This window comes from Colobus angolensis, unplaced genomic scaffold (assembly GCF_000951035.1).
Source record: "Colobus angolensis palliatus isolate OR3802 unplaced genomic scaffold, Cang.pa_1.0 Scaffold257, whole genome shotgun sequence".
Lineage (NCBI taxonomy): Eukaryota > Metazoa > Chordata > Mammalia > Primates > Cercopithecidae > Colobus > Colobus angolensis.
In genome coordinates, this window is record NW_012115788.1 from 3,519,083 (window position 1) to 3,539,041 (window position 19,959).

The window sequence follows — 19,959 nt, forward strand, 5'->3', positions numbered from 1 at the left end:
AATGAACTCCCATTCACAATAGCTTCAAAGAGAATAAAATACCTAGGAATTCAACTTACAAGGGATGTAAAGGACCTCTTCAAGGAGAACTACAAACCACTGTCCCTGAATTTTTTAAAAGTTGTTGTTGTTTCTATTTATATTGTATTGTACTTTGTCTTGCAAAGATGTTGTATTTATTATTGTTGATTGATTTATCATTTAGTCTTTCTACTTAAAAGTAGTTTACACACCACATTTACAGAGTTATAATAGTCTGTGTTTTTCTATTTACTTATGATTACTACTGAGTTTTACACATTCAGATGATGTCTTATTACTCATTAACTTCCTTTTCTTTCTCTCTGAAGTACCCCCTTTAGCATTTCTTATAGGACGCGTCTGGTATTGATGAAATCTCTCTATTTTTGTTTGCTTGGGAAGGTCTTTCTCCTTCATGTTTGAAAGCTATTTTCACCAGATATACTCTTCTAGGATAATAGGTTTTTTTTTTTCCTACAGGACTTTAAACATGTCATGCCACTCTCTCCTGGCCTGCAAGATTTCGACTGAAAAGTCAACTGCCAGACATATTGGAGCTCCACAGTATGTTGTTTGTTTGTTTCTTTCTCTTGCTGCTTTTAGGGTCCTTTGTTTAACCTTGACCTTTGGCGTTTGATTTTGAAATGCATTGAGATAGTCTTCTTCAGGTTAAATTGGCTTGGTGCTCTGTAACCTTCTTGTACTTAAATATTGATATCTTTTTCTAGGCTTAAGACATTCTCCATTCACCCCTTTGAATAAACTTTCTCTTCCTATTTATTTATGTACTTCTTCTTTAAGGCTAGTAACTCTTAGATTTGCCCTTTTGAAGCTGTTTTCTAGATCCTGTAAGTATGCTTCATTGTTTTTTATTCTTTTTTTCTTTTGTCTCTTCTGACTGTGTATTTTCAAGTAGTCTGTCTTCAAGCTCACTGAATCTTTCTTCTGCTTGACCATTTCTGCTATTAAAAGATTCTGCTGTGTTCTTCAGTATGCCAATTCCATTTTTCACTTCCAGAATTTCTGCTTGATTATTTTAAACTATTTAAATTTTGTTAAATATTTCTGATAAAATTCTGAATACCTTCTCTGTGTTATCTTGAATTTCTTTGAGTCTCCTCAATTTTTTTGTAAAATTTTTTTTCTGAAAGGTAACATATCTCTGTTTCTCCAGGAGTTGTCCCTAGATAAGTTCCTGGTGCCTTATCTAGTTTATTTAATGAGGCCTTATGTTCCTGGATTATCTTGATACTTGTAGATGTTCATCTGTGTCTGGGCATTGAAGGGTTAGATATTTATTGTAGTCTTCACAGTCTGGGCTTGTTTGTAACCATCCATATTTGGAAGGCCTTCTGGGTATTCAGAAAGACTTGGGTGTTGTGATCAAAGCCATGTCTGTATTAGGGGGCACCCCAAGCCCAGTAATGCTGTGGTTCTTGCAGACTTGTGGGAACACTACCTCCATGGTCATAGATACAGTCTGGGAGAATTACCTGGATTACCAGACAGAGAGTTATTTTTGTTCTCTTTCTTCACTTTCTGCCAAACAAATGGAGTCTCACTTTCTGCTCTGAGCCACCTCACGCTGGGGATGAAGTGACACATGCTCCCCTGTGGCCATCACCACTGAAAATACACTTGGTCAGACCTGAAGCCAGCATAGCACTGAGTCTCATCCAAGGCCCATTGTAACCATTACCTGACTACCACCTGCGTCTGCTCAAGGCCCTGGGGCTCTAAAATCAGCAGGTGGTGAAGCCAGCAGGCTTTTGTCCTTCCCTTTAGGGCAGCAAGTTCCCTGTGGCCTGGGGTGGGTCCACAGGTGCTGTCCAAGAGCCAGGGACTAGAATCAAAAACCTTAGAAGTCTACTTGGTGTTCTGTTATATTGCAGCTGAGTTGGCACTCCAGCTACACAACAGAGCCCTTATCATTCTTCCCTTCCCTTTCCATAAGCAAAGGAGCCTCACTAGCCCCCATCACCATAAACCCATGGGGAGTACTGCCAGGCTACTACAGACATTTCCTTATGGCTCAAAGGCTTTTTATTCAGCTTGTGGTGAATTCTGCCTTGCCTGGAACTCACTCTTCAGGGCAGTGGGCTTCTCTCTGGCCCAGGGAAGTTTCAGTACTATGATCTAAGAGCAATGACCTGGAATTGGGAACCCCAAGAGCCCATTTGGGGCTCTACAAACATGTGGTTTAGCTGGTAGCTATGGTGCAAGACAAAGTCCCTTTTGCTCACTTTTCTCAAGCATAAGGAGTCGCCTCATAGACACCACATCTGGGAAAGTACTGAGTCTCACCTGAAGCTGGCTGGTTCCAGAATTGTATGCAAGGCCCATGGCATACTAACTGGTTATAGCTGCTGGTTATTCAGGGCCCAAAAGCTCGTCAGTCAGCAAGTGATGGGTTCTGCTGGGGCTTGATCTTTCCCATCAAGGCACTGAGTTCCCTTCTTGCCCAAAGTGTGTCATCTTGGAGCTAGGGCCTAGAAAGGGGACTTATGACTCCAACTGATGCCCTATCCTGCTACGGTTAAGCTGGTATCCAAGATGCAAGAAAAAGTCCACTTTACTCTTATGTGTCCCATTTTTAATGAGAAGGAAGTAGTCTCTTTTAGAGCTGCAAGCTGTGCAGCCTGGAGTTGAGGGAGAGATGGCATAAGCACTCCCTTTGCCACAACAGCTGGTGTCTCAATAGGTTGTGTGCCTACCAAATCCTCCGTCTCTGAGGCCAGCTCAGCACTAGGACTGACCTAGAATTTACAGTACTTGTGGCCTAGACTGCCTTTCAAGTTTACTTAGAACCCCAGAGCACTTTAGTATGTAGTGATGAAGCTTGCCAGGACTTAAATTCCAACCTCAAGGTTGAGCTCCTCTGTCTAGGGCTGGTTTAAATACTCTCTCCATGGGCATGTGTCAGCTGAGCTCAGCTCAGTTTTGCTTTATGTTGTGACAGGGCAGCACTGAATTCAATGCAATGTCTCAGGATTGCTGTGTTCTCCCTCTCCCAAATACATGGATTCTCTCTCCACACATTGTGGCCACTGCCATGGGATCGGGGAGAGGCGGCATCAGTGAGTCAAGACTGCCTTTTCTACCCTCTTCCTTTGCCTTTTATGGTGATATGAAGTTAAAAACAGGTTCTGTGAGTGCTCACCTGATTTTTGGTTCTATGAAGATTCCTTTTTATTGTGTAGATGTTGTTAAATTAGTATCCTTATGAGGAGATGATCAGTGAAGCCTTTAATTTGGCCATCTTTCTCCATTCCTTTAGAGATCTGTATTTTAAATAGTGCCAGCCTAGAGCTCTGAAGAGCACAAAAAGTGACCCGAAATGTGATATTGGATTATTTGTGTATTAATCTCAAAATTTATAGTAAGGAAATTAAAGTAAATTACCTTTTGGATCTTTTTCAGCCATAATATTTAATACTTTAAGATCATAATTTATGCCATTCTGTCAGGTAAGATCTGATAGTATAATACCAATGTTAAGGAGGGAAATAATAAATTTGGGTAGATAAATTGTATTATTATATTACTGTGCCCAGCTAGCAATACTTTTTTATTGTATATAAAACAAACTTATAATTAATAAGAGTACACTTCTTAAAAAGGAATATACAAGACCACTTTAATATATAAAGGTTTCTTTCTGCAGTGTTTGCTTAATTTCCCACTACATCTTATTAAAATGTATATAATTATACACACACCCATATTGACTAACAACCTCATGCAATTGGTTAACATTTGTTAATACTTGGAATAATGTGTCTACTACTGCTTTAAAATTTAAAAAATGTGAACTCAGAGGAAAAGCGCATCAGATCAAAAAGTATGCATTACTTTTAAAGGAACAGATATACCTAGCAGAATTGATTAAGCCATGGAAAGAAAAATGTTATGGGGTAGTAAATGTAAAATTGAGTGAAAAATCAATTAAATAGAATACTTGACTCCAATGATACTATATCAAAAGGAGCTAAATTAGAGATAATGTAATTTCAAATTTTACAGAGTTTATTGGATTCTTTCCAAATTGCACAGGTGTGATCTTTTGGACTCAAGAGAGATACTCTGTTGGCAATGCAGGGAAACAGGTGGAAAAAATAACCCATCTTATGATAATGTGTGAAGAGTAGGAAATATTGATGGTACATTGATATGATTAATAGGATGCAGTATTGTTAGAAGGCAAACAAAATTGGCAGTATTAGTACTTGAAAGAGGAACAGCTGAAAGAACTATTGAAGGAGCAGTTGATTAGAAGAGAGAATAGACATTGTCTCAAAAAGCTAGGTTGGAAAGATCTGTTAGAAAATTAGAAAATCTACTAGTTCAGTGGCTTCCAAGAATAAACATTTACATTGCTTTTGTTAATAAGTTTTACTTTCCAAAACATTTTAATTAATTGTATCTAATTTAAGAATCCTCATTTTTGGGGTGAGAAAGCAGGTATATAGACTATTTAAGGGGCTTTCTAAATTGGTATAGGCTGTTGTAAAATTGATATGAGAAAACAGGTAATCTTGTTTCCAGGAGGCTTATTGTACCATTGGATTTACTAGACATATGTTGGGCATTTTTGTAAGCACAAAGATACAAGATGAACTTGGAAAGTCAAAGAGAAAGTTATTACTTATTAGGTTTAGTTACAACATTTATATACACAGGTAAACATATTTTAGTAAGCTAGCAAAGGACATCATTAGGAAGAGTAAGAAAGAGAAGAAAACTAGTAAAAAATACTTAAGGGTAGAAGAAACCTATATGTGAAAAACACAGGACTGGATGTAGAAAAACATGGCTAGAAAAGATCCAAAAGGCATCTAAAAGATAAGAGGAAATTGGTATCGAGGCAGCCTTTGTGTTTAAATCTTTGTGACCTCTCTCCCCTTTATTCTATAGTTTTTCTCCTACTTCTTTTCATGAACTCAAACTTGCTTCTAAACTCAGTCTTGCACCTTCTTCCAGATCCCTAATATTTAGTAAAACCTGGCTCATCAACCCCAGAGGCTTATCACAGACAAATCCCATTCATTTATTCTAATGTCATTTTTGTTTTGCATACAATCTCTCAGAAGTAATTTCTTTGTTCTCGGATCTTCTGTAACATGTTTATAAATGTTCTTTGAGAAACTAGATTTTTAATATGCTAAAATTTACTTCGTGATTATTTCTGTTTCTTTTCTAGGCAGTAAGCAAGAGACTTAAAGATTTGTTTTTTAGCAACAGGGTCTCATTATATTGTATGGGTTGGACTGAGACTTCTGGGCTAAAGCAATCCTCTTGCCTCAGCCTCCCAAGTAGCTGGGACTACAGACATACACTGCCATGCTTCACTAAGAGTTAATTTTTTAATGTTATGTTTTTAGTATCTGTATCTAGCATTGTAGCATTGTGTTGTGATTAGTCCTGAATATGTATTATGGAGTGAATGAATGAATGATTAATTAATTAGTCTTTTAATGAACCACACTATTCCATGTGCTATAACATGCTTGGCGGTAAAGCATTTATTTCGTGAAAGATTTAAAATAAATATTGGAAGTAAAAATACTAGTTTAAACTATTATTTTAAAAAAGAATGAGAATAACTGCCAAATTCCCAAACAGAAAGGCAATGAGAAAGTGGTAAGAGAGTAAAAAAATATTTACAAGAAGGATATTTAAATAAATTGGCCAAAAAACATTCAAAATAAAGGGTAGAAAACCTACGTTTGTCATATTCAGAAGAAGAAGCAAAGTGGCAATATCAAAATTGAAGTGTGACTCAGTAACAGCATATGTAAGGAAAATAAAAAATGATGTTATATTTAATTAAAAACTTAAAAATGTGATATAAGAGATATATTTACACACCCAATGTATGTAGAGAGCAGAGAAATTCACAAAGGAAAGGAAAGTTTTAAAGTTACATGGAGAAACTGATGATTAAAAATTATGTTGAATAATTTTACTCTCCATGTTTTCAAGTTTGTCAGGACAAAGATGATGCATAAGGAGGGAGGTGAAGCATCTGATTGATACAATAAAGGTCAGGAATTAACACTTTCAAAAGTATTTCTTGAACATGAACAATATGCAGGTACTTTTCCAGTCAACGGAAATATAGCAATGCACAAAAAATAAAACAAAAATTTATAAAGTTCAAAGAGACACTGTACATTCTTTTTATGGCATATGAAGTTTTCAAAATATTGATCATGTATGAAGGAAAGAAAAAAGTAACTAACATAGAAATAACATTGCTTAATGATTAGTCTTGAATTCTACTGTTGAATAAATGAACGAGTAACTCAGTGACTTATTGGGTCTTGATGATAAAAATAATAAACACTAGGAGCTCGGAAAAACATATTTTAAATAATCTCTGGATCAAAGATGAGGTTACAAAATAAACCTAAAAATTATTTAGAAATAATGAAGAGCAACTACAGAGTGACACTAAAGTTGTACTTAGAGGACAATGCATGTTCTTCAGAACTCTTATAATTACAAAAAATATATTGTTTAAAATTGCAATTAACTTAAAACATAGAGGATAGGTAAACTCAATGAAACAAAAAGGCAGGAGGAAGAGTTCCGTAAAGTTGAAATTATGAAACAAAAATAGTAAGTTGGAAGGATAAATAAAATCAAAAGATGGTTGTTTGAACAGGTTGATAAAATTGAGAAATTTTTGATCAGTCTGATTAAAGAAAGAAGAAATAAAGTTAAAAAATTAAAATACTTAAGGGTGATAAAAGACAAAACAACTGTAAATATAGGAAAGATTAAAATTTTATATGCAATTTTTCAGCACTAGTTAAATATCTAGAGTAAATAGAAGTTTTATGGCAATATATAAACTAATGAAATGGAGCTAAAGAGTGCAGCAATCATAAAGGAGTTGGAAAAAAAAGACTTTTAATTTTTAAAACTCCCTTGTTCAAATGGTTTGATCACAAAATTTATCTAACTTTTAAAGAACACATACTTTCTTTATAAATACTATCCCAGTTCATATGAATTTCAAAAAATATCAATTTTGTTTATGTAAGAACTTACCCTTATATAAAACTTGGACTAATAATAGAAAAAACAAAATTATAGATTAAGTAATCCTATAAACATAATGCTAGAATTGTAAATTAGAAAATGATAAATTGAATATAGTAGTACATTAAAAGATTAATATACTAACACTAAGTAGAATTTTTTTTAAATGGAAAGACATTCAAGACCATAAATGCCATCAACTCATAAAACCAACAATAAAAGCTTAAATAGCATTTAATATTTAGCAAAAGTTTCAAATGAAACTTCTTTTTAAAACAGGCGTAGATGGAAACAAATGTGTTAAAGACTATTTCAACCAGGAAATTGAAGAGTGAAATAATAGATGAAATAATAAGGATATTTCCACTAAATTTGGATGTAAATTGTCTGTCAATATTTTCATTTAACACCATTTTGAAAGGGCTAACTAATGAAACAAGACAAGAAGATAAAGTTATACATATAAATACTGAAAATGTACTTACATTTTAGAGCATATTTTTGTCTGCCTTAGAAGCAGGAGAGACGGGGAAAACAAGGCAGGATTAAAGAGTTGACTAAGCGTAAGGTAAAAATGTAGCTACGATCTGTTCAAAGTAGAACTCAAACTCAAATACTGGTATGATACTGAAAACATTGCAAAATGAAAAAGAATAATTGAGAGAAAAGTTCAGACCTAAGATTTTGCTGAAGTACAAAAACTACATGTAAATAGACATCACATCACAAAATGTTATGTTGGATTTCAAAGGTAAACTTCGTATACTAACAATTTTAATGGCAATCAAAATGGAAAAAAATTAACAAAAATCTTACAAAATAATTTTTTAGCATTCAGTGGGAAGAAAAAAATTCAGAGGAAAATATGAGAATGACAAAAAGTTTAAGAGAAATTGCTTTCTTATTATTCTATATGAATTTTAAAAATATATCAGAGTTACTAAAAATAAATTGATATGATATATATGTAATTTGAAAAAAGAATTATTTAATAAGTACTAATATGATTGCATACTGATAAGAAAATACCTATGGATTTCTAGTTTCCATAGCAAATGCATGTATATTTTCTACAGATAAATATCCACAAGAAGAATACAATAAAAACGTAAAACTAAAAGACAAATATTTGGCAGAATATTTGCAATACACATGAGGCACTGATCATTGTACACTTTTCAGTTATATAAAAAGCCTTGTAAATTGTTAAATGGAAAAGAAAATTGTTCATTAGATTGACAAATATTTAAACAAAGGGTTCTGATCAAAAATAAAAGAGAAAAAGATATTAGTACTCCATTACATTATTTGTTAAAAGCTAACTAGCTAAAATATTATATGAAAGTAAAATGGCAATTTTATTTAAATGAAAATTTCACATACTCTTTGACCCAGAAATCCCACTTTGAAGAAATTATTCTATAGTTAATAGCAGCAGAGTGTAAAATGATTTTATATAAGAACACATACAAAAATCATATCACAGCATTGTGCATTATGGCTAGATGTAGAAATTATGACTGTCCTTCATTAGTAGTAGATTAAATAATTAAGGTAATATAGAATATCATAAAACAAGAAAAAAGTGAGTTTCATTTAAATATATAGTGACCTGAAAGACTGTTGTCATTAATGTCCTGTTAATACCTTGCATGTTGTCTAAAACCTATTCAATAACTACTCCTGCTTTGATACTTTTATCTTTTCGTTACAATTCTCAAATAAAGCTATAAATTTCAATATTTATTTATGTATGACTACCTTTCAGATATACTAATCTTGTGTTTAATTTGTATGAATAAAAGAATGTGACTTTCCTACTGAACTCAGAACCCTCAAATAAAAGAAGCAGAATGAAAGAATTGACTCATTTTGATTACAAAATTGAGACTAGACAAGTAGGCTGCTTTCATTGAAATAGGTATTTTGTTGTCTTTGCAGTTGGTACAGAGAACATCATAGAAGATAAACTGCTTACCCTGTCCCTTCAGTGATGGCTGTGTTCTGAAACCAAAATGAACTATTTTGTTGCACATACAAATTACTTGTAAACACAATATTATTTCTTACTGTCTCTGGCAATATTGTACAATTCCCCATCTTTAGCCATTACATTCTGATCTGATACACCCAGACCTGTATCACCAGTCCTGGCCTTAATCTGAAGCTCTGGACTTACATTCAACTGTACACAACATATACCCATTTTAACGTCTCACAAAACATTCAGTTTCAACAGGTTCAATGTTGAACTGATAGGAGGTGGGGTGGATACCGTGAAGGTCTTAAGACTGGGCTTGAACTTCATATCTAATATTTAATAGCTAGGTGAGGTTGGACAATGTATTGTCTTTTGTTAGCTTTCTGACTTGCAGAATGTAGGTGTCAATAGCTATTTCACAGAAGATAAAACTATATTTGTGTGTAAGGAAATCTCTGGATAAACCTGTCTTTAAGAGGAGAAGAAATTTTAGGTCCTTAACCACATGATAATTGTCCTAGATCTGTGATGAGGTGGACTTGTGACTTTCACTGGGATAATTGTTCTACAAAACATATGTGTTAGATTCCCATGAGATTCTATCTATCTCTATCTCTATCTCTATCTCTATCTCTATCTCTATATCTCATTAAAAAGTGCAGGGAAGAAAGTTGTCAGATCTCATATAGTCTTTGTAGAGTCGATTGTGTTAGGAGAATTTTTACATTCTTGAGGCCTTGTGTTACATCTGTAATAGGAGAAACAAAGACCTAATTTTAAAGAGCAATGACTGAATAAAGGAAAGTTGTAATTGGATATGAATAACTGTCAGTCTTCTCAGGCTTTATTAAAGAAGGTGGGCTCACCACCAGGGAGCAGCAATTGACTATGGGAGGATGTATTTCCAAGCACTCCTTATAAAACCAGTGCGGGTAGTGGAGTTGAGGAGACTGTGGGCATGGGGGATCTTTCACTCTGTCTGTGCCTTTGCAACAATTCAAAAATTCACCATTATTTAATATTATCTTTGTTTAAAAGTAAAGAAACGCTGCTGAAAGGCCTTTCTGTTGTTCTTTTTCTCGAGTTTTGAACTTTTTGCTATTTGCCTTTTAAAAAGAATGAATAATTTTGCAGGGCCTGCTAAGGAAGAGGGACTCCTTACCTCCATCGGTGCTTATATTTTACCTAAAACATTTTTGTATGTAGCATGCTGCCAGGTACCGAATAAGTGCTCATTAAATTATAGCTATTATTATGTTCAGGAATTATTCTGCCTCTCAAGATACACGTAATCCTATTGATTGCTCTTACGATAGTGAAAAATATTACTATGCATAATTTCCCAAATCAGAAGCCTGAAAATCATCTTACCTTATAATCCTCTCTTTACTGCTGTCACTGCCCTGCTAGGTCCTGGTGTTTTTACCTCCTGGTTGATACTTATTTTGAGTCTCTTCCTCCACCTTTTCACCATAGCTGGCTTACATGGAGCCTTTCCTACTTTCCTTCTGGATATTGCAATAACCTCCCTCCCACCAGTTTTGTCCCATTCTGTTCCCTATACTGCTAATAAAATGAACTTTAAAAATCATCTAAATCTGAGAAAATGACAGTCCTCCAATCTTCCTCTCCAGATTAAATTTCTTCATTAGATCTCAAAAACTTTCAAAATATATTATCATTTCCCCAGTTTAATCGTCAACGTTTGTTACGCTTAGAATTTCTTTTACCTCTACAGTTATTCTACTACCACTCACCAAAAAGCAACCATTCATCCAGCAATTTTGACTACTTATAATTCCCTAAATATATTATTTCATGGCCCTGTGTTTTCTCATATATGGTTTGTACTACCTGAAACAACAACAAAAATTCTCCTGTGATCCTGCCTAGATTTAGCTAGCATGAATTCATTCATAGTTAATGGAGCATCTTTTGCCTGAAAGGGGGCAATCAATGTGTGATGTGTTTTATTCTCACAAAATTTACAGTTCACTCATAACTGGTAGGGTAGGAAAGACTTCAATTATTATTTTAGCTTTAACCTAGTGATTAAAATATCTGTTTTTGGTTTTAGGGTCTTCTGTTGTATCATGGTTTATAAAGTACCGAAACTCATGTTGTGGGGATAGAACCTTCATGAAAGATACTCTTCAGCAGCATGTACAACTGCAGCATCATCCCTGCATCTCTGACAGCCTCAGCCCTCCCAGGCTCCCTTTACTTCCTGGTTTTTGGAGCTCATTATCCTATCTCCTGTCAGTTTTCTGTTCATGTAGCCTGACCCCCACCCACCATGATACAGGCAGAAAGGACTTTCTGATATCTGCTTTTGTCTCTACAGGGAGGTGATTCATTTCACTGTGGGCAGGACCATTCTTCCTGGACTAGTGAGCAGAAAAATCAAAATTGTGATTCCCAGAGGTAGTGGTGTTGGAAGCTTCATTTAAGGTCACTGAACAGAACAGAAAGTTACCAAAAAAACAAGACTAGCTCTATCAGAGACCATGGCATCAGAATGACCTGGCTGTAGACAGAATCAAAGTCATAGGAAGCACCAGGACCAGAGAACAGAAAAGGGTTTATTTTATCATTGTAAAGAATCCTTAATGTCTGTATATCCTTACAGCATAAGGATAGATGTTATCCTTTATGTTAATATACATAAATAAATTTATACATTTAAATACAAATTATGTTTTTCTTGATGTTTTGACATATATTTATATATTTGATATAAAATATTTCAAATATTTAATAACACTACTTAGAAATATGTCCTAATTAATTACAAAGAAATCCTGGTATTATTACCTTAAATAAATCCTAAAAGAAGAGTACTGCAATTTCAAACTGAAATTGCAATCATTAATTTGATCTTCAAGGTAATCATGCACCAGGCTTTAACGTCAGCAGATAACAGAGCATCATGGCCTAAGCAGGTCAACAATGGAAGTGAACATATCAGTAGTACTCAGAAGATTTATGTCAAGTAAAAAAGGAGATGCAGTTTTCTCATTCAGAACTACATTGTTAAGGATTCAAGCAAGAGATTTAGCAGTGGGAAAAGAGAATAAGCCTTTTTACGTTGGAGGGAATGATTTGACTAGGGAAGCAAACCGATCAAAACTTGGCCTTGGATTCTGGTTTAGGAACAGTGAAGATCTCAATATTGCCTCTGATAAAAAATAATGTTCTAAGAACTTCAGGAGATTTCTTGGAAGATGTAGATGTCTGTGCTTGTTCTGCTGAATTTGTTGTGCATTTAGAACCTACAAACTGAAATACTTAAGCTAGTGAGAGGTTTTTTAAAATTTAGACATAAAAGTTAACATGAAACAAGACCTGAAATTTTTCTGTACTAGGTGACAAGAGGAAATATGAGAGAGCCAAAGTAGCAATCAGTCTTGTTTTAGTGTAAGTACATAAGTATTATATCTAATTTTTGTTGGTAGAGTGGGGAGACCAATCACATATAACCTGTATGTGCAAGGAGGAGACCCAGAGGTATTTATCTGAAATGTGAGATTTTTGCTGCTGAATGTCAATCCACCCAAAGGAGAACCTTACAGGCCCTAAAGTGTTAAACATTTCTCCCAAAGCATCTTTCAACCAGAGAGCCTGGCACGAGGGGGAATAGAGCTGAATTTCTAATACGATTCAGTCTAAAGATAATTAGAAGGTTTAGTTCAGTCCCTAAAACCCTTCATGTGAGAATTCAGGTGAGTTTCTGGGAGCACTAATGGACTTCGCCTCATCATAAATTCCAGCTTGAACGTGCTTAGTCTGAATTACTTCTGTATTTACCAAAGAGAAGTTAACGTGAAATTTTACTGCTTGTTTTTCTTCTGTCTCAGGAACACCAAGTGACTGATCATCTAATCAGTAATTCCTCTCCTAGTTAGTCAAACTGACAGGGTCAGTCTTCATAGACTGCACTGAAGAGCCACAGATTGATGAAACTAGGGGCCATTATCCTTAGGAAGCTAACACAGGCACAGGAAACCAAATATCACATGTTCTCATTTATAAGAGGGAGTTAAATGATGAGAACACATGGACACAAAGAAGAGACCAACAGACACTGGGGCTTGCTTGAGGGCAGAGGCAGGGAGGAGGGAGAGAAGCAGAAAACATAACTATTAGGTACTAGGCTTAGTACCTGGGTAATGAAATTATCTGTGCAGCAAACCCCCATGACACTAGTTCACCTATACAATGAACCTGAACACGCACCCTTGAACCTAAAATAAAAGTTTTAAAAAAGATTGAAAATAAGGCGAGCAAAAGAATAAAAAGAAATTTACTGAGTTACTGATGGTTTAATTACTTTTTCAGAGAGAGCTGAGGGATAAATAACTGAGTCCAAATCTTGTCACTTTTTAAATTTTGTAAAATTTGGCATAAGAAATTTAACTTTATTTGACACCCCCCTCTACTCCTATAAGGAGAAATTCTGAGAAGTTTAGTCCAATGTCAAATTGCAGAAGGAGCCCAAGTTATAACTAGATTTCTTAACTCTTGTTTGTCAGATCGATTTGTTAAACAATACTAACAGGTAACACAATATTTAAGTCCATTTGGCCCTTTACATTTAACTAGATGCAAATATACATTGTACTTATGGGAACCACTTTTCCTTGAAGAGCCTCATTTTTCTCATAACTAAAATGGGCATAAGTATATTGCCTGCATTACTTGTGGACCAGGATTCTCACGTTGAAACAAGATAAGGTGAATGAAAACACCTGTAGTTGTTCTGCGTTAGTTATTTTTGTTATACTCCTCAAATGGTTATAAAATAACTTTTAAAATTTAGGGGACAGATTATTTTTAAAAACTATAATTTAATTTCCTCTCTCAAGGATTAACCTCCTCATTGTGCTATGTTGCCCACTGAAGAGAAAGGGAGAACAACTAATTTATGTGTTTTTTTGTTGAAAATTTGGGATGATCTCAGAACTACAATGAATTTGGGCAGAGACTCTCAAAGTATGGATCCCCCAGGTATTTTCAGAAGTTCATGGAGAGAAAAACAATTTTCATAATAATGGTAAGCCATTATTTTTTCTAGAATCTTATTCTCTCATGAGCATATAGTGTAATTTTCCAGAGGCTATACGACATGTGATATCACAAGAGACTGAATGCAGAAGCAGGTTTGAGAATCCTGCTGTCTTCTATTAATTCAGTCGTCAAAATGCTTTTTACAAATATAAAGCAATGCCACATTTTTCAAATTGTTATGAGACACTAGAAAATAACTAGTCTTCAAAAAAGTATATTGTTTATATTAGCATGCAATGAACTTATTTTTATTTTAAACGAAGCTAAAATATAAGTATAAAATTTGTTTTAACTTGAAATATAGTAAATTTATAAATATATATATAAATACAAGCACTTATATGTGGGGCACATCATTTTATATATAAAGTATATATATTTACACATATATTTATATATATTTTATTTATATATTTATATATAAATATATAAAATTATGTGCCCCACATATAAGTGTGAGTGTGTGTGTGTGTGTATATATATATATAATATATATATAAAATCAACATACGCAGAAGCTCTTAGAGGTCCTCACTAATTCCCAGCATATACAAGAGTAATGAGGTCAAAAAAGTTTGAGAGCCAGTGACTTAGAGGTTGACAGGCCCCATATGGATGACTGAATTGTGAAGGTGCATGGATAAGGAGTAATAATATTAATACACAAAATATTGGTAAGATTTGAGACTTTACAAAGTGCTTTTCACCTCACTTAATGAATGATTTGATTCCACGGTTCTTGCATTACTAGATATAGTGGTCCTTCCTATCACTTCTCCAATCCCCACATCTTCTCAATTGTGTGCAACATCGAAGACTTGGCGAAGGCCATTTCTGCCACCAAGTTTTTAATATCAAAAGAATGGGCTAGTAAAGTCCAATTATAAAAACGAGAATCAAGAAAAATGTGGAGAATTGGTCTTTACTAAATTCAGGCTCAATTGCCTTTTGTGAGCTATAGTAACCTCCTTCAAGGTGAGATTTGGAGATTTCCACTGTTCCAATCAGTAATCCTCCATAGGTACTGTTCCTCCATGGGTACTGCTGGCTCTACGTTTCCCTTCTTGAGGCTACTCACAGAGTTCTTCTGACAGACTTCAAGGCCCTCAGTTCCCTGAAGTGTCCATTATCTCTTTTTTATTTCATTATTTCTAGACCCTTTAAATCTCTTTGTTGTGAGCAACACCCCTGCTTCCTGTCTGTCTTATTCTTCTGAGTTGTCAATATTTCTGCCCCATCCCCTACCCTAAGCTTTATTTTATTTTGTTTTTGCTGGTTGAAGATGTGAGGAGTGTAATATTTATGTGAAAAAGGCATAAGGTAAGAAGGGAGAAAATAAACCTTGTTCTGCCTTGTGATGGAATATATGCAGACTCCAAAGGAGAGAAATGAGCATGTGCCATGTGGAAAGGGTAGGAGAAAAAGTGCCACTCATGAGAAACTAATATAGATGTGGAAGACTAGGTGGAAGCCTATTTATGCTTCTTCTCTTGATTACCACCCTAACTTAAACTCTAAACTCAGATGAAAACTTATGACGTTTTTTAGAAGCTAGAAAGTCTACAGAAACCATTTTGTGAGAGGGTTGAGCCAATCTTTCAGGAAAGGCTTATTGCCTACAAAATTCTTAACTCTAGGACATTTAGACTAATGGTAAATGGAGAAGACAGCGACCTGAGAAGATTAAGAAGAAAGGGGAAGAAATGAAAAGGAAAAGGAAAGGAAACAGCAACAAAAGCATACATTTGTGAATTCCATTGCAGGTAGCTAAAATCTTAGGGACAGAAAAAAAGACAAGTACTTCTATGTGGGGCACAGGCTAGAAAGGAATATGGAAAAAATAATTTTTCTAGTAAGCTGATGGGTTAATAGTTTACTTTGTTTCCTTTCTTTCAACATATATGTTGATTATTAGTTGTTACATTGTTTTTTGAATAGCCTTTTAAAACTTGGTCTTTGGGAACCAATGAATAATCACATAATTAATTTGCCAGGCTCTAAACAGGATTTAAAAAGTACTAACAACCTTGAGGAAGAAAATAGCTAGAAGTTAAATAAACAATTAGGTTGCAAATTGAAGTGTCAACACAGACACTAATTAGTCTGTGGAGGTCACTTTTCATAGACTTTTGAAAATAGGTGCCATTCCGTATGTTCATTTACATCCTGAAGAAGAAAGGTGTCATTTCTTGTTCTCCGTTCAGAAACATTTTTCCTGAGAACTGGCCAGTCAAACCATCATTACCCTTCCTTATTTGCCTCGAAATGCCTGCAATTACTTTGATACTTGTGATTAAATACAACGAAACAAAAACAAGATGAACAGTTTATCCAAACAGATTATTTGAAAAGTTCTCAGTTCTGACAGAGATCGATGGTTTCCAGTTTTCTTTTCTGTGTACAGAAAATTTGGTTTCATTCACTTATAATTTTGAGAAAGAACAAGAAGCTCTAAACACAAGAAGAATATAATGGACTTCATTAAGAAAATGCATAGTTTTCAATTGGGGAGGAAGGTTAGTCATATACCTTGAGCATCTCTGGAGGGGAAGAGATAGTAAACCCCTACAAAGAATTACCCAGGGGAGATGCCTGGAAAGAATCAGACACACCAAAAGAAAAATGAAAAAAAAAAAACTGAATAAATAAAACCTGCTTAAGTTTGGCTTATTTCTTGTCTTACTCTTCTAATATTCAGTTATAAAAAAAAGGTAGGTTTTTGGATTTTTAAAGATGAGTAGTCAGACTTCAGATTAGACTGGGGTGAAGTGGGAAAAATCTTCTTGAAATCTAACTGACCTGTGTCTGCTTTTATTTTCTGATACTGTGCTATATTCGATATGATCTTTGTTTATATGCATGGCTTGTTTCCATCAGCACATAATGAACTCTTTGAGGTTTAAATTCAAGAGCTGTTCACCCATATGCCCCACAATGGTTACAATGGTATTTTCATAACAGCAGGTAGTTAAGTTTGTTGAGTAAGTTACTACCATGTCACCAATTCTCATTTGTATTTGTATTTGCATCCTAGTTGGACAAGAAATTATTAGCTACATGTCTGTTATTCTATTTACTGAATGCCTATTAATGCCAAAGCAAGCACTGTCTTAAGGGGATAATAGAGATTTTCTCTTAGATAAATCAATGCTTCTGTTGATATGTTTCCTTTGGAAGAATCCAAACCCATCTAACTGCCCTCTCATTGCATAGACATGTGAGTTTATGAAGCATGAAGACTTTCAAATGATACCGAGGTTCCTGGTTTTAGTAAGTCCATGTGTACTGGCATTTTGTATTGAACAGATGATGAGAATTACCATTAATTTAAAAGCAAAATCCTTATATTCTTTTTTTTTGTTGCTTTATATACAGTGCCTGGTATAGTAGATATCACATAGTAGAGACTCAAAAAATGTTTGTTAACTTTATTACTGAGTAAGTGATGAAAATGTTTAGTGTTTAAAAAATTTAGAGTTTACTATATCTTTAACTTACAAGAAAAGAAATTGATGCCCAGAAATTCGAAGAATTCAGTCACTTCAGACAACTAATTCAGGGCAAAATGGGATCTAGAACCCTATTGCTTCGACTTCCAGCCCAATTTTGATTCTCTAGTGCATGCAGCAGTACCACTTCTTAATTCACCTTTCGAGTAAATTAAAAGTTAGAGAAGATAATGGTACATTTTTACTTTTAAAATCAGCTTCAATACTTCCCCTAAAAAATGAGTTATGGATTAGCTAAGACTTCTGAAGCCTTTTTATAGACCCTTCTGTTCTATAAAATGATTATCACATTCACAAAATTAAATTGTTTAGCTATATCAAAGTCAGCTAAACTTCTACTGTATACATAGCCACCTGCTTTGATAATAAATACTCTTATGAAGGATTTTAAATATAATCTGAGGTCATAATATTTTGCTTAAAGGGAATATATCCTAAGAACTAACACTTTCTATTTATGATCTAATTCCTACTTTAATCCTTTATTATATGAAACATCTTATTTCTGTTTGGAATTAAATCACCTTTCTGCTAGAGTGTCTTAATATAATTATAATAATCAAGATATTTGTGGTTATATAATAGACAACACTTTATTAGACGTTATTCAATAGTAGGGCATTATTACTTCATTTTGAATACCTCTTCTCTTAATTAGTGTTAATCAATAACTGAAGCTTGACTGAGTTACAAATTTCTGATGAAAACATCTGAAGTAATTGCCTTTCATTAGCAGTGTGAGGATAATGTCAATTGATAGAATTCTAGAAAAGTTCAAGATTATTACGTTGAGACAATCCAGAGAAACCTAAAGGTGCTGAATTATTTTAGGACTGTCATTATATTTCTCTCATATCCAGAGGTCATTGAAACCCCTTTCCAAAACTTGTGGGTAGATTTTTTTTCATGAATACATCACATGTTCCTGTTGAAAATTCACTTTCCTAATAAGATATGGTTATAAGTACAAGTATGTTCATTATAGCATTAATTCTGATAGAGAAAAGTTGGAATAAACTTAAATGTCTCAATATGAGAATGGGAAAATGCAGTAATTAAAAAACTTTAACAAAATGAGGTAAGACTGTCTATATTAACATCCCAAGACAGCAGAGAAAAAGATGAAGTTATAGTAATAATGATTTACAACATACAGATCACATAAAATATATAACATTATAGTAAATCTTTATGGAACTTTTTTATATATGAATTTATAGAAAATGTCAAAATGAACACACATAAAATTTATAATAGCAGGAAATTCTGAGAAGAGAGCAGAAGGATATACTTGGCACTGGGAATGAGATGGCCAAAAGGGAATTTGTCTTACTTGCAATATTTTATTTATTATAAAGAAAATGCATTACTGTTTTGTGTCTGTAATTATTAATTATTTTAAAAGTAAAAGAAGAGGGGTCTTGCATTTTCTGCTTTGATATGTAAAGAGCTTGTAAGTCATCACTCCTGTTCTTACAAGAAAAACATGAAAAAATGAAATCAACATTTCTTTGATACATCAGAGAAATGAGATCACGAGGAAAACTATTAACTGCCCAAACTGGAGAGACAGGTATATATGGAGGATTACAGCTGACCTGGAGAAGAGCCACTGGAGACAGTATCTGTTAGACACATTTAAATTGAAATTAACAAGTTGCTGAAGGCTGACTATACACTGGCTTGATTATTAAATTCTTGAGGGCGCCGTCAGGGCATTCACTCTTTCATGAGAGGAATTAAGACAAAAGACCCAGAATAGCAAACACAATATTGGAAGGAGAACAAATTCAGAGGACTGACACTAACTGATTTTAAGACTTACTATAAATCTACACTAAAAAGAGGGTCATATTGATGAAATAATAGGCAAATAAATCAGTGAAATAAAATAGAGAACACAGAAATAGATACACATAATGCAGTCAACTAAACTTTGACAAAGAAACAAAGACAATTCAGTGCGGAAAGGTAGTCTTTTCAACAAGTGCTGCTGGAACAACTGGACATCCCACATGCAAAAAAAGAAAAAAAAATGAACCTAGGTACAGAGCATCTTTCTAACTAGAATAGATCACTAGATGTAAATAGATAACCAGAAAACTAACTCAAAATAGATCACAGATGTAAATGTAAAACACAAAACTATAAAAGTTCTAGAAGAGAACACAGAAGAAAATCTAGGTGACCTTCAGTTTTCAGATACAACACCAAAGCCTGTTGCATTAAAAAAAAAAAAAAAAAAAGGCCGGGCGCGGTGGCTCAAGCCTGTAATCCCAGCACTTTGGGAGGCCGAGACGGGCGGATCACGAGGTCAGGAGATCGAGACCATCC